This window comes from Petaurus breviceps, unplaced genomic scaffold (genome assembly GCF_028583685.1).
Source record: "Petaurus breviceps papuanus isolate PSGF00001 unplaced genomic scaffold, PetGlider_PUasm1.0 90977, whole genome shotgun sequence".
NCBI classification, from domain to species: Eukaryota; Metazoa; Chordata; class Mammalia; order Diprotodontia; family Petauridae; genus Petaurus; species Petaurus breviceps.
Window position 1 is genome coordinate 21,424,720 of NW_027187391.1, and position 14,825 is coordinate 21,439,544.

Here is a 14,825-nt window from a genome sequence, read left to right on the forward strand (position 1 = left end):
AAATAAAACCTGAACTTAATAGAAGATTTAAAATACAAGTGCCAAGAGAAACATAAGGTACATACCAGTGACCAGTTACAAGGGTCTCAATAAGGACAGATGGTTTACCTTTCATGTATGAAAAATGTAAAACGTATATATAAGATTGTTATTAGTAATGGAGTAGTTCAAAAGAAAGATTAGGGTAGACCTGAGCATAACAGGACTTCAAAAAGTGAAACCATTTAGGAACAGCTAAATAAGAATAATTACCTTATATAAATGAGGTGCAAAAAGAAGAAACAATACAGAGGAATTCATTGGGGGAAAAGGGTTATTAGTTCTGGGAACATACTTTCATCGGGAATGGGTTTAAGAGGGGCACAATTCATATACATCTAGAAGAATATGAAAGTATTCTAAATTTAAAAAGAAATAAAATACTAAGAGTATCGGGAGAGGGAAAGGATAAGGGAGGGATCTTTCGAGGGAGGGTGAAGGAATAAGTCAAAGGGGCACATAAAATGGTGTTTAGATTTATGGACATGGAAGGATAATTGAGGCATTATAATAGGTGGGCAAGGTAGAGAGTAGAAGTAAAGCAGAGGAGTCATGAGGGATAGGAAATAGATACACACAACAAAAACAAAGATTAAGAGTAGAATCTATTAGGGAAATATGTTTATATGTGTATATATGTGCGAATGTATGTATGTGTGTATGATACATATATTATATATCTATATAAATATAAGCACACTTAATTCTAGCCTTGGTGGGGAAGGGGGGAAAATGAGCAAAGTAAAAAGTATACAGCAGAGAACAAAAGAAAACTTACAAGGAAGCAAAGAAAAGATGGACAGCCCTTAACACAATGCATAGTATTTAATAATGTAGGCTTTCTTAAAATGGAAATTTATTGCAATATATGTTGAATCCTCTCTTATGTTCTGCTATGCATATGATGTTTTTTCTTTTCCTATTCTATATTTAAGTTTTAATAAATAAGTTTATAATATGTTGATTTTTCTTTTCTTATTATGTGCTTAAGTTTTAATATTTCAAAGTAAGTTAAATTAAGGGATGAGAATGAGGATGCAGTGGGAGAAAAGGAAAGGAAGAGGTAGAATGGAGTAAATTATCTCACATAAAAAGGCATGAAAGACTTTTTACAGGAAGGGAAAATATTAGTGGCAGACAACACTTAATTGGTTCAAAGTGGGAATAACTTATACACTTAGTTGGGGGCAGAAATCTACCTTACCCTACAAGGAAGCAGGAAGGAAATTAGTTAAAAGAAGGGAGGGATTAATAAAAGAGACAGCAGATTAGAGGAAGTGGTTGTCAGAAGAAAAACACTTTCAAGAATGGACAGAGTGAAAGGAGAGATGGAGAAGGATAACCAGGGTGGGAGAAATAGGATGGAAAGAAATACACAGTAATCATAACTGTGAAAAAAAATTGTAGCAAGTTTCTCTGATAAAGTCCTCATTTCTTTAATATATAGAAAACCTAGTCAAGTTTATAAAAATACAAGTCATTTCTTAATTGATAAATGATCAAAAGATATAAAGAGGTTTTTTTTTCCAGATGAAGTCAAAGTAATTTATAGTCATATGAAAAAAAATGTTCTAAATCACTATTTGTTAGAGAAATGCATATTAAAACAAATCTGAGGTACCACTCCACATCTATCAGATTGGCTAATAATGACAGAAAAGAAAAATTACACATATTGGAAGAGATGCAGGAAAATTGGGACATTAAAATACTGTTGGGGGAGTTGTGAACTGATGCAACTATTCTAGAAAGCAGTTTGGAACTATGCCCAAAGGGCTATAAAAGGGCTATATAGATCCTTTGACCCAGCAACACCACTACTAGGTCTCTATCCCAAAGAAAGTAAAAAAAGAAAAGGATATATATATATATATATATATATATATATATATATATATATATATACACACACACAAAATATATATATATAGCAGCTCTTTTTGAGGTAGCAAAGATTTGGAAATGCATATTTCCAAAAGGGATGCCATCAATTGGAAAATGGTTGAACAAATTGAGGTTTATGACTGTGACAGAATATTTATCATGCTATAAGAAATGACAAGCAGGATGCTTTCAGAAAAACTCAGAAAGACTTATATGAACTGATTTAAAGTCAAATGAGCAGAACCAAGAGAACAGCATGCACAGTAATAATAAAATTGTATGATGATGAATTGTGAATATCTTAGCTATTTTTAGCAATACAATGACCTAAGACAATTTTGAAGGACTTATCATGAAAAAATGTTATATACCTCCAAAGAAAGAACTGATGGAGTCTGAATGAAGATCAAAGCATACTTTTTTAACTTTATTTTTCTTTTTATTTTTTGTCTATGTTTTCTTTCACAACATGGCCAGTATGGAGATTGTTTTGCAGGAATGCACATGTATAACCTATGTCAACTTGTCTGCCATATCAGGAAGGGGGTAAAAAAGGGAAGGAGGGAGAGAATTCGGGTTTTTAAATGAATATTAAACATTATTTTATGTTAATTGGAAAAATAGAATATTTAAATGTAAACTAAAAATAAAATTATTACCCTAAAATGCAAAAAGAAAAGAAAAGATCTTTTGTACAATACTATCAACTCATGTGCATTTCCTAAGCAAAACACTTTGTCTCCACTCAATTGCCCAGGATTGAAAGATTGTGGGCTCATGGTCTGTTCTTAACCATAATGTCAAAATAATTTTGCTGGAACTTTTGGAATAACAGCTTGCTCATCACTATGAAAACTTTGATTAGCACAGAAACTTCATCTTCATGTAGGAATTCAACTCTTTCTAGGATACTGCTTCTCAACTGAAATCTATGGTAGACCTATAGCCACTGTGTTCTTCAAAGATGGGTAAGGTTTCTGGCCCTGTGAGGCTGCACCCAACAACCCTGAATCTGCTTTTGGATGGATACAAGGTGTCCTTCATTGAGTTCCTCCTTTATATCCCAGGAATGGGAGAGATCACTTTAGTGCTGCTCCAGGCTGGAGTCAATACAAATCATACTGATACCAGTCTACAGACTCTTTCTCCTTATTCGTTTTTCCTCTTCTCTCTCAATGCTCTGATCATCTTTGGAAAATTCCCCTTCTGGGAAAGAGTTTCTCTGATCCAATTGATTTGTGGAATCATGGATAACTTTGCCTCAGTAAAATCACTCCAAGGATATTTTGAAATGAAACTTGAAAAATAACAAATAAACCTAGCAGAAGTTGCACAAAGCCAGCAGAGATTCTCTGCTCATTTCTGGCCAAACTCATGTATGTAACTGAATGCTATGGGAGCTTAGTAAAATTCCCTATTTGACTACTGAACAGAAATAATTGATGACTCAGTGATGCTTTAAAAGGAAGCTATCTTACTCTCAGTTTACTATTCTTTTACAGCTTTTGTTTGTGCCAGGGATGTTCCTGAGAGGAGTGAGTAAAAGGGTAACTCAATACATCCAATAGCCACTATGAGAACAAAAGAATATGATAGCCAATGCTTATGTCCTGCCTCAGAGACTTTGAAACTCAGTTTTGAGCTATCTCTCCTTTGTTTATTTTTTATCTTGAGTGAATCAGCATCAATCTTAAGTTGAACTTGTCCAGTCTGGAAGGCCATCTCATGAGTGTTATAGGTCCACAGTTCAAAACTAAGAGGACCTGCTACAGTTTAACATCCCTTTGGGGCTTCTTCTCCAGAGGCTAACTACTACTTCCATAGGTCATATGAGGTAATCCTGTGGTTCTCTACTTCTAATGCTGTAGTTCATAAAGCTTGATCATCGTGCTTCCACTAAGAATTAGCCAGTAGACATAGTTCTTTATCAAAAATAATTACTGAGGGCATCGTGAAAACAACAGAAACAAAGCATCTTCCATTACCCTTGGGTCACTCTTTTTCATGAATGCACACTGTGTCCACAACAAGAACATACACAAACCTAGAATATTATCAAAACAGGGCACACACATAGGAAACATATGTGGCCAAAACCACTCACAATTCTAGAGCTACAAGGTCTGAGTATCTTTCCTTTCTTTGTAGAGTCCTTGCAATGCTCTATCTATGCTATGAAGATGTCTCAGCTGGCCTTGGTCCTCACAGGAAACAGCATGGGTCAGTTTGATAGACTTTCTGAACCTACTCTTTGATGGGCTCTCCAATACATGAAGCTTCAGGGTCAGCTGCAAATCCTAAGCTGGAACACTGCTGTGATCTTCCCAAAAGAGCAGAGATTCTTAGACTAGTACTACTTCCCTTTGAGACTCAGCTCAGGTATCCCCTCTTACCCCAGGCCTACCTAATATGCCCAGTTGTTAGTGTTCTCCCTGGTTGAACAAATGTTTTTTATGCATTTTTGTATATTTTGTATTTTACTTGTCTGTGTACATGTTTCTCTCCCTGGGAGGATCTTTTGGGAGAATACTGAGATCTTTTGGTCACTTCATTTTGCCCTCTACTTGTTCATCTATTGGGATATATGTTACCCCTTCACAGAAGTCATGAGTGTTGGTTGACTATGGAATAAATGACTGCTAAAACAATTGGCTCCATATATCATGGTATTTTGTAGAAACCAAAGAAAAACTCCATTTTCTCATAAAAACAAACAAATAAATAAGCATTTATTAATCACTTACTATGTGTCACTATTACATTACATTGCATTATTACATTGTGCCATATGTGTGAATACCTACTTCATGACTATAATGGAACTATGATCTCCTCCTCAATGTGACCATTCCTTCCACAGATGCTGATCCAATATGCCATGTATGCCATCCAAGACTGCCTACCCTAAGAGATTTTTGCACATATTCTCCTGTAAATCCTTCAAAAGAGTTTGACTATTATCCAGGGAGCTTTTTTTTGGTTTTCTTGATATTTTCTTGATATCTGCTTATCTTTTTTTTCCTTCTTTGGTCATACATCTCTGCTGACATTTTTTATACTGTTTTTCCTGAAAAATTCTTCCTCAGAAATGTGCTCACACCCATATGTGCCTCTCCATTGCACTTTGAGTGACCCAAAATATTACAAAATAGCCACACAGATTAATCAATTTAAAATTTTTAACAAATTCTGTTTTCCATACCTATAGAAACTTCCCTTTCCCCAATCTACATCTGCAAAGGAATGGAAGCAGCAGATTTCTCCTCATTCCTTTTCTCACCTTATAGCCAGGTATCATCCACTTTTCCTCCATTACATCTGAGATTACCTGTTCACAATTTGACCTCATTTTATTTATAATATCTATTATCTTGCATGGACCAGTATTGTGAAAAGTTACTATTTTCTATAACATATACAGGCCACTTAAAAACCACTGAATTATTAGGACAAAACAAAAAGGGTAATGAAAATCGCAATGAGCTTAAAGAATTAAACTTAACTTTCCTTAACTTTTAAAAAAGATTTTTATGTGCCATTTTAGAAGTTATTATAAAAAACTCCCACTTTAATTTTCTACAAATTATCTGATTCTGGATTTCTTCTTTTCCTGTATCCAGGCATAGCATATAACATCAGTTCTAGGCAGTCAAAGAATGGGGAGGAGAGAATTCTCCAGTTTGTTTTTAGAACATTGTGGAAATAAGTTGTTAAGACAAGTTAGGAGGTGTTAAGCAGAAAAAAGTAGCCAACTCCTGGATAAGTGTTGTGGTTTACATAAGGCCATACATGGGACCCAAGGGTGGGAGAAGGAGGGAAGGAATAGTGTCATAAAGAAACCTCCTCTATATTTAGAAAGATAAATGTCAGCATTCAACCTGGATCTAACAAGTAAAATAAAAAAAACCATTGCTTAATTGAATGGTTCCCTTGTCTTCTTGCCTAGCTAAAAAGTTAAGGCCAGTCCCTACAAATCTTCTGGGATTTTTCTCGATTGCACAAGACATCATTATTATGAGGATACCTTGGCCCTCATTCTGAAATAGCAGAAGTTTTGGGGGCCCAAGAAAGTGAGGATAAGAAAAGTAATTAATCTGATCCATCTTTTTACCATATTTTTTTACTATACATTAACTATAAATTGTGGTTTTGAGAATAATTAGAAAAGTTTTAATTGTATTTAGATTGTTTTAATTATTAAGGAATATTCATTAAGTAGTGATCATTGAATTATAGTATTCAGACTTCTTAACCCCTTTAATGCATTTTTTGATTGACCTTCCTCAATCAATATTATTTGTAAGCATGAGAGATAATAAATTGTCAGATAATACCTTTGTTTTAATAGATATATCTGCAATCCAAGGTTCAAGTCTTGTTCATTTTCATAATACTATGCTCAATGGTGAAGGGAATGATTACTTGACACTGCATATCTGTGGGAGAGGTGTAGTTGGCACGAGAAGCGACCTCGCTTCCTGATTCAAGAGAGGGCATGTGGCTCTAAACATTTTGGGGAGAAACTTAGGGAAAAAGAAGAAAAAGGGTCTAGGAAGAAGCAGATATATAAAGGAGCTGGCATGCCATGTATCTTTAATTTCCCTCTTTTCTCCCTAGGGATTTTGTGGAATTTCCCCTTGGGTGAGAAAGTGTTTCTGTCTTGGTCAAGCTATGATATCTCACTCTCATGACATATTCTATCTATATATAACTTCTCTGATTTTTATTTGTAATACACTATCTAATGTGATCCTTTATGTAACTAACTTTTTTGGGAAAGGACTAAGCATTCCAATAATAAGTTTTATACTTTCCTCTTTAAGAGATAATGACCAGGGGGGTAGCTAAGAGGCAGTGAGTAGAGCAATAGCCCTGGAGTCAGGAGGATTTGAGTTTGGATCAGGCCTCAGACACATAGCACACACACACACAAAAAAATGCCTAGCCGCGTGACCTTGGGCAAGTTACTTAACCCCAATTGCCCTCCAAAAAAAAAAAAAGGCAAAAAAAAATTAAAAAGAGAGAGATAATGACCAGGATATCTACTTAAACCTAAAAATCAGTTCAAGTAAACTAACAATATTTAGTAGGTTGGATATAATTCTAGTCCAGTACTCTTTCTGAGAAGGGTAGTCTCATAATCAAAATATCTATCTCTTCTTCAGGAAAGAATCAAAATGAACCTGAAAGTAGGGTGGGAAAAATTCCAAGAATATCTTTATTCATGTTTCACCAGGAGATACATTGAAAAACACATATGAACATATGCATATGTTCAACATTAGCATACATATAGAACTTATATAGACATAAAGATAGCAATTGATTTCTCTCAAGTCATTAAATAAAATAAAATATAGGAAGATGACAGAGTAGGTCAGAAAATTCCAAGTTTTCAAGATTTTCCCCCACAGGACTTAAAATAGGACCTTAGGACAAAGGTGGAGATAAATAAGAATAGGGGCACAAATCAGGTTTTCTTGGGACAATTTGAGAAGATTGGAAGAAAAATCCCAGGATGAGGTTTGGTTCCTGTGAAGAGTAAACACCTCCAGGTGAGGATCTGCTTTAACAACAAGCAGCAAGCCTTGGGGTTAGTTGGTTTGAGAGGCTGCCCTGACCCCAGCCCCAGGAACTTTTATCCCTGCAATAGTGAGGGAAGTTGGGCATCTGAGCCAGAGAAGATCAAGAGAACCTCTGCTGACAGGACACACTAACCCCAGCTATATTGCAAAGAGTGAAGAGCATCAGGGGCAAGAAGGAACCAGCACACACCCGGTGAGTGCAGAAGCAGTGGGGCAGGAATGCAACCTTGTTGTTGTCCTTGACTCCCTCACTCTAACTCACCTTACATATCCAAACCAATACCAATCTTGTATTCAAAACATTTCATATATATATATATATATATATATATATATATATATCCCTTTCACTAAGTTAATATTATAATTCATGTCCTCATCAATTCTTTTTTTATATACACATTTGTTTTTAAAACTTTTGAGTTCCAGATTTTTTCCTTTCTTCCCTCCTCACCCACCCCCACTGGGAAGATGAGTAATTCAATATAGGTTGTACACGTTTAGGTATGCAAAACATTTCCATAGTAAATATATTGTGAAGACTAACTATACTTCCCTCCATCCTATCTCACCCCTCACTTATTCTATTTTCTCCTTTGACCCTGTCCCTTTTCAAAAGTGTTTGCATCTAACTACTCTCTCCCCCAATCTGCCCTCCTTTCTATCATCCCCCTCTTACCCTCTTCCCCCCTAATTTTCCTGTAGGGTAAGATACCCAAATGAGTGTGTGTTATTCCCTCCTTAAGCCAAATTCAATAAAAGTAAGGTTGTCCCATCCCCTTTTAGCTTCCTGCTCTTCCCCTCCCTTGTAAAAGTTTTCTCTTGCCTCTTTTATATCAGATAATTTACCCTAATCTCTCTCTCCCTTTCTCTTTCAACCAATATATTCCTGGCTCACCTCTCAATTTTATTTTTTAGATATCATCCCTTCATATTCAACTTGTCTTTTGTCCTCTGTCTATGTATACATGTACATACATATATGAACACCCTCACATATATAATTATACATACCTACACCCTCCTATAAATACATATATATGTATACATATATATATATATACACACACACATTCACATATATTCCCTTCAACTGTCCTGTCCTCGTACTGAGAAAAGTCTCATGAGTTACAGTTACCATTTTTCCATGTAGGAATGTAAATAGTTCAACTTTAATAAGTTCCTTATGATTTCTTTTCCCTGTTTACCTTCTCTCATGCTTCTCTTGCTTCTTGTATTTGAAAGTCAAATTTTCTGTTCAGCTCTGATTTTTTATCAAGAATGCTTCAAAGTCCTTTATTTCATTGAATGACAATATTTTTCCCCTGAAGCATTATACTCAGTTTTGCTAGGTAGGTGATTCTTGGTTTTAATCCTAGCTCCTTTGATCTCCAGAATATCATATTCCAAGCCCTTCATTCCTTCAATGTAGAAGCTGCCAGATCCTGGGTTATCCTGATTGTGTTTCCACATATTCAAATTGTTTCTTCTGAGCTGCTTGTAGTATTTTCTCCTTGATCTGGAAACTCTGGAATTTGACTATAATATTCCTAGGAGTCTTCTTTTTGGGATCTTTTTCAAGAGGTAATTGGTGAATTCTTTCAATTTCTATTTTGCCCTCTGGTCCTAGAATATAAGGGCAATTTTGCTTGATAATTTCTTGAAAGATGGTGTCTAGGTTCTTTTTCTCATCCTGGCCTTCAGGTAGACCAATAATTTTTAAATTATCTCTCTTGGATCTATTTTCTTTTCTTTTTTTTTTTTTAAGAAATCAGGGTGAAGTAACTTGCTCAAGGTTACACAGCCAGTTATTTCCAGGTGTGATGCTAAATATCTGAGCCCAGATTTGATACCCAGGTCATCCCAACACTGGAGCCGGTGCTCTTACTTGCTGAGCCACCTGGCCGCCCCTTGGAACTATTTTCTAGGTCAGTGGTTTTCCCAATGAGTTATTTCATATTGCCTTCTATTTTTTTCATTTGTTTGAATCTGTTTTATAGTATCTTGATTTCTCATAAAGTCATTAGCTTCCATTTGCTCCAATCTCAGTCTGAAGGAATTATTTTCATCAGTGGATTTTTGAGATTCTTTTTCCATCTGGCAAATTTGGCTTTTTAAGGCATTCTTCTCCTCATTGGCTTTTTGGACTTCTTTTGCCATTTGAGTTATTCTATTTTTTAAGGTATTATTTTCTTCAGTCAGGTTGTTGACTCACTTTTCTTGATTTTCTTGCATCATTCTCATTTCTCTTCCCAATTTTTCCCCCATTTCTCTTATTTGGTTTTCAAAATCCTTCTTGAGCTCCTCCCTGGCATATAACCAGTTCATATTTTTCTTGGAAGCTTTTGATGCAGGAGTTCTGACTTCATTGTCTTCCTCCTGTTCCATGCTTTGATCCTTTTTATCCCCAAAAAGGAATCTATGGTAGAATTGTATTTCCTCTGCTTGCTAATGTTGCCAGTCAATTACTTGACTTTTGAACTCTTTGCCATGGTAGAACTCTGCTTTCAGAATGGAGAGAGCTTTGTCCCAAATTGCTGGGGTTTTGAAGCTGCTGGGGCAATTAGTAGGGCACCCTCTGTGCAGTCCCCACAGGCTCTGACACCTTTCCACACACCTCAGGACCTCCACCCAAGACTGCAATCCACATCCAAGCAGGTCAAAGCAAGAATGATTACCCTATGAATGGTTGCTTGGTCCCCCTAAAATCTGAAGGCCAGGAGTTCCTGAGGCAGCCACACATCTATGCCACCATGCCTCTGCCACTTCTTACCCCATGGAAGAGGCCAGACCATGACCTTCTTTTCCCTCCCGCCCCCTGTTCCAACAAAGTTCCACATGGACCTTTTACTTTGTCTTTGGCATTTGGTTGAGAAATCTGGAAACTGCCAGAGATGCTGGTGCTTTACTCTCCTGAAGTGTGCTCAGTGGGCCAAAACCACTCATGTAGAGCTGGGCTCAGCTCAGTGTGAATGACCCTTCCTGCCAGCCTGCTGGCTACTTTCAGCAGGAGATTTGTTTCTCTCTGTCACTTTGAGGGTTCTGTAGCTCTAAAATTTGTTTAGAGTCATTTTTTACATGTACTGGAGGAAGTGGAAGCCAGAGCCATAGGAAAGTCATGTTTCTACCCCACTATCTTGTCCTCATCGATTCTTACCTGGGTTATTGCAACTGACTCCAGTTTTTCTTCACTTGAATATATAATCTACTCAGCTGTCAAGGTTATTTTTTTCTAAAGTACACGGAATGGTCATATCACCCCTTTGTTCAACCAACTCCATCAGCTTCCTACTATTTCCAGAATCCAAAATCATTTATTTGACATATTTGTTTGTCTTCACAAATTTGTCCCTTCCTACCATTTCAGTTTTCTTACACTTTGCTCCCTTCCCTTCCATTCCATTTATTATCTAGCTTCACTAACATTGTCCTTGGTTCTCAAACAAGATACTGCATCTCCTATATCCCCATGACTTTAAATGGACTGAATCTAAGCCTTAAATTATGAACTCTGTCACCTGTTTCTTAGCTTCCATGGATTCCTTTAAGATTTACCTCAAATTTCACCTTCTAAGGAGGTCTTCCCTGGTCCAGCCTATACATACAAACACACACACACACACACACACACATACACACATAATCTTGACAATTATATACTTCTCTTATTAGAATGCAAGTTCCTTTAAGGAGGAGATTGTTTTCCCTTTATCTATATCCTCATCATTAGTACAGTGTTTGACATATAATAAATGTTTACTAAAAAAAACTTATTGATTGACTAATTGACTGTTATTATTTACCAAAATAAATACCCAATATTTGAACAAAAAAAAAACCTGATTTATACCATTTTATGCAGTTAATGAATTTCTGAAGACTTCCTAGAAATTGTGAACATTGAGAATAGTGGTTTTTACTGACATAGAAAAATGTTTTTTAAAATTCCCTGTGTTCCTGCAATGGCAATAACCCAATTATCAGCCAACTCAATCCTCCAACCTAATTTCTGTTGAATAACAAACATTTCTGCCATTGGCTGACACCAATTGCCAGTCTTTTTTTTGCAAGCCCTTTCAAATGGATCATCAGAATAAAAAAAATGGAAGGAACCTTGGAGATCACTTAGTTTACCCCCTTTGTCTTATAGTCAAAGAAAATGAGACCTAGATGGGTTAAATGACTTGCTCATGGTCAAACAGCCAATAAGTGTTGGGGAGATGAAAATTAAGAGACTCTAGCACTCTTTCCACTGAACCATGCTGAATCTTTGCATGGAGCTAATGGATGTAAAAGAGTATGTTGGTTAATGTTTAGCAACCAGATCTCTAGGAAAATGTATGCATGACACACCTTTAACTTTAATCTTCATTATTAGCATTTTCTCCCCACTTTCTCTATTCTAGAAACAACAGAACAATAAATTGATCCCTGATTTTTTGTTGCTGTTCAGTCACTTTATTGTATCCAACTCTTCAAGAACCCATGGATCCTAGCACACCAGAACCTTCTATCCTTCTATCTTTAACTGAGTGGTGACCCTGTCAGCTCTAGATTTGGATGACTAGGCATAAATATTTGATTCCTACTTCCACCCATCTTGAAAATGATTTACAATTGTAGAACCACAAAATTGGAGATTTAGAAGAGTTGTCAGTGGCCATCTAGTCCAACCCATACGTGAAGGGAATCATCACTAAAAAATAAATAAATGAATGAACAACAAATGGTTGTTCAGTCTCTGATTGAAGATCTTCAAGGAAGGGTATTCTACTCCACTAAAAACACTACCTCTCAACACTACCTCAAGGCATCCCATTCCATTTTTAATGTTACTTTGATTTTAATTAGTCCTGGAAAGCATGACTGGATGTATGATCCAGGCATCAGAATTGGTAAAAGATAACATTAACCAGGTATGAGAAAATTAAATCAAGGTGGTATAATGCAGGATTAATGATTTTTCATGGGCAGAAAAATAACAGAAGTTCACATTTATTTGTTGCAGTATAGATTACAAAAATAAACCATTCCTCATAACCATTTTCTGAGGTAAATATTATTTTCTTTATATAGGTGAGAAAATCAAAGTATAAAATGATTCAGGGTATCACAGGATTTAGAGCTAGAATATTGTCATATTACAAATTGAGAAACTGAGGCCAATAAAGATGAAATGACTTGCCCAAGGTCACAAGATAGGGTGTAATTGAGGACTAGTACCTCTGGCATGAGGGCTTGCTGATTCCTTTTCAGGGATACTCATCCACCTTTCATGTTCACCTTCACTCAACTCTCAACTGTGGCTCCAAGAAGCTCTAGTATACACAGTAGCTCCGTCCTGGTAAACCATCTTGGCAGATGGGTTAAACCAGATCAAGTATAACAGACAGGACTCAAAACTATTGGTGAATTAGGAGACATGTAGGAAACATTGAACCATGTAAAGATTTCCCCCAAAATGGACTGGGTGGATGAGAACAATTTGTTCCAACAGTCACAAACTCTATTGAAAATTTGAAAATTGAAAAATTGGAGAACTCTATGGAGAACTTAGAGCTTGGTCAGGAATCAAAGATTCCAAAATCATCCACTGCATCCTGGGTCATTGCCAGTCATCTTGACTTTCATCCTGCCACTGGACTTTGATGACACAGGAAGAGTGAAGTTGACGACTGTGCAACTCTGCCTTGCTTAAATCCAATTCATCCACAAGTCACCACTCAAGATGTCACTAGTTCTCTTCAGAAACAAAGGTCAAACAACAATAAAGCCAGAATCAAAGTAATTCATCAATTACCATAAGCCTCATTAATGGTTACACTGAACCTTAACCCACATCTTCTGACTTCATGTCATGCGCTATTTCTACCACAGTAGAGTAAAACTTGTCATCCAAGGGAATTAATACAGAATCATTAAGAAATAAAAATGTACAGAGATGTAGGAAAATGAGGCATAATACAAGAGGTTCAGTTGTAAATCCAGATCATGAAAATGCTCTAAGGAATTTCAAATGAGTATTTTATTAAATTATTTATTATTTCAAATGAGTATTTATTATTTTATAGTACTAATTTTATTAAATGAGTATTTACTAATTTCATTAAATTATTTATTATCAATTTATAAAACATTTCACTAATCTGACAAATTTTCATCATTCCCCAATATCATAGTAGAGATAATACACCTGGTCACAGTCACCATAAGTAAGTAACCTGAAGAAGATCAGGGTTAATGGAATATCGTATTTAATGTTTCTACTGAAATCATTAATTATGGTATTTTTGTAGGCCAGAGGCTTTTATAGTCCAGACTAATGTGTCTTGCTGATGCAGAGAGAATGCTTGGCATCAATGAAAGAAAGGGTTAAAACATATCTTTAGCATGCCTAGTTAAGATGTACTCTAGAGAACTGACACAGGAGACAAAATCAGTGAAGAACAGTCTAACAAGATCTGGCCAAAAGGAAAGAGAATAATAGGTGGATATTTGTCTCTTTTCTCAATATGAAGCATTGTCTAAAGACATTCATGGTCCATTTCTCACAATTTTCTTTAAAAATGTTCCCAGAACATAGTGTATTAATTTGGTCTGCCTTCATTCATTCACTCAAAATTATGTGCTTCTATCTGCCCCTAAGGAGATTTCTTACTAGACCACAGAAGCCCCCAAACTGAACAGTAGTGATGAAACAGTCTATGTCTTCAGATTCATATTTGAAGAAAGATCATACAAAAAGGGCCACGGAACATAATTTATGATCCAGAATAGTATTCTTTCATTCTCAGGTCACTTACTGATGAAGTGTGTACAAAAGTCGAGGGAAACCGGACTTAACTGTGATGATGCCATGTACAGAGACAAAATGAAGTACTAGGATATTTAATCAGGTCCTTTTCAACTCCTGGATTCCAGAATAATGTTTCATAAACAAAAAGGATTTCACCAAAGTCGACCCAAATTTAATTATTTCTACTCATTCTTAAGCATTAATCATATTATTTATGTGAAGAGTACTCTCTAAAGCTAAAAACTCAAATTCATAACTGAGCTGTTAAAGTAAGACCTGCTCATTCTCCAAATAGCACAAAATATTAAACATTTAGTTACTGATAAGTAATTTTTACCACTCCATCAAGTAATACCTTTCCTTGTCCTTAGTTTATAAAGGTCCTATTTGTAGCAGCAAGCACCCCAAGCGTCCTCAGGGTTTGCTTCCACCACAGGTTCTTAGAATTGCTTTGATACAGGAAAGCAACTCAAAATGGGTTAACAAGCTTACTTTAATCAGCCAAACATATATCGTTTACC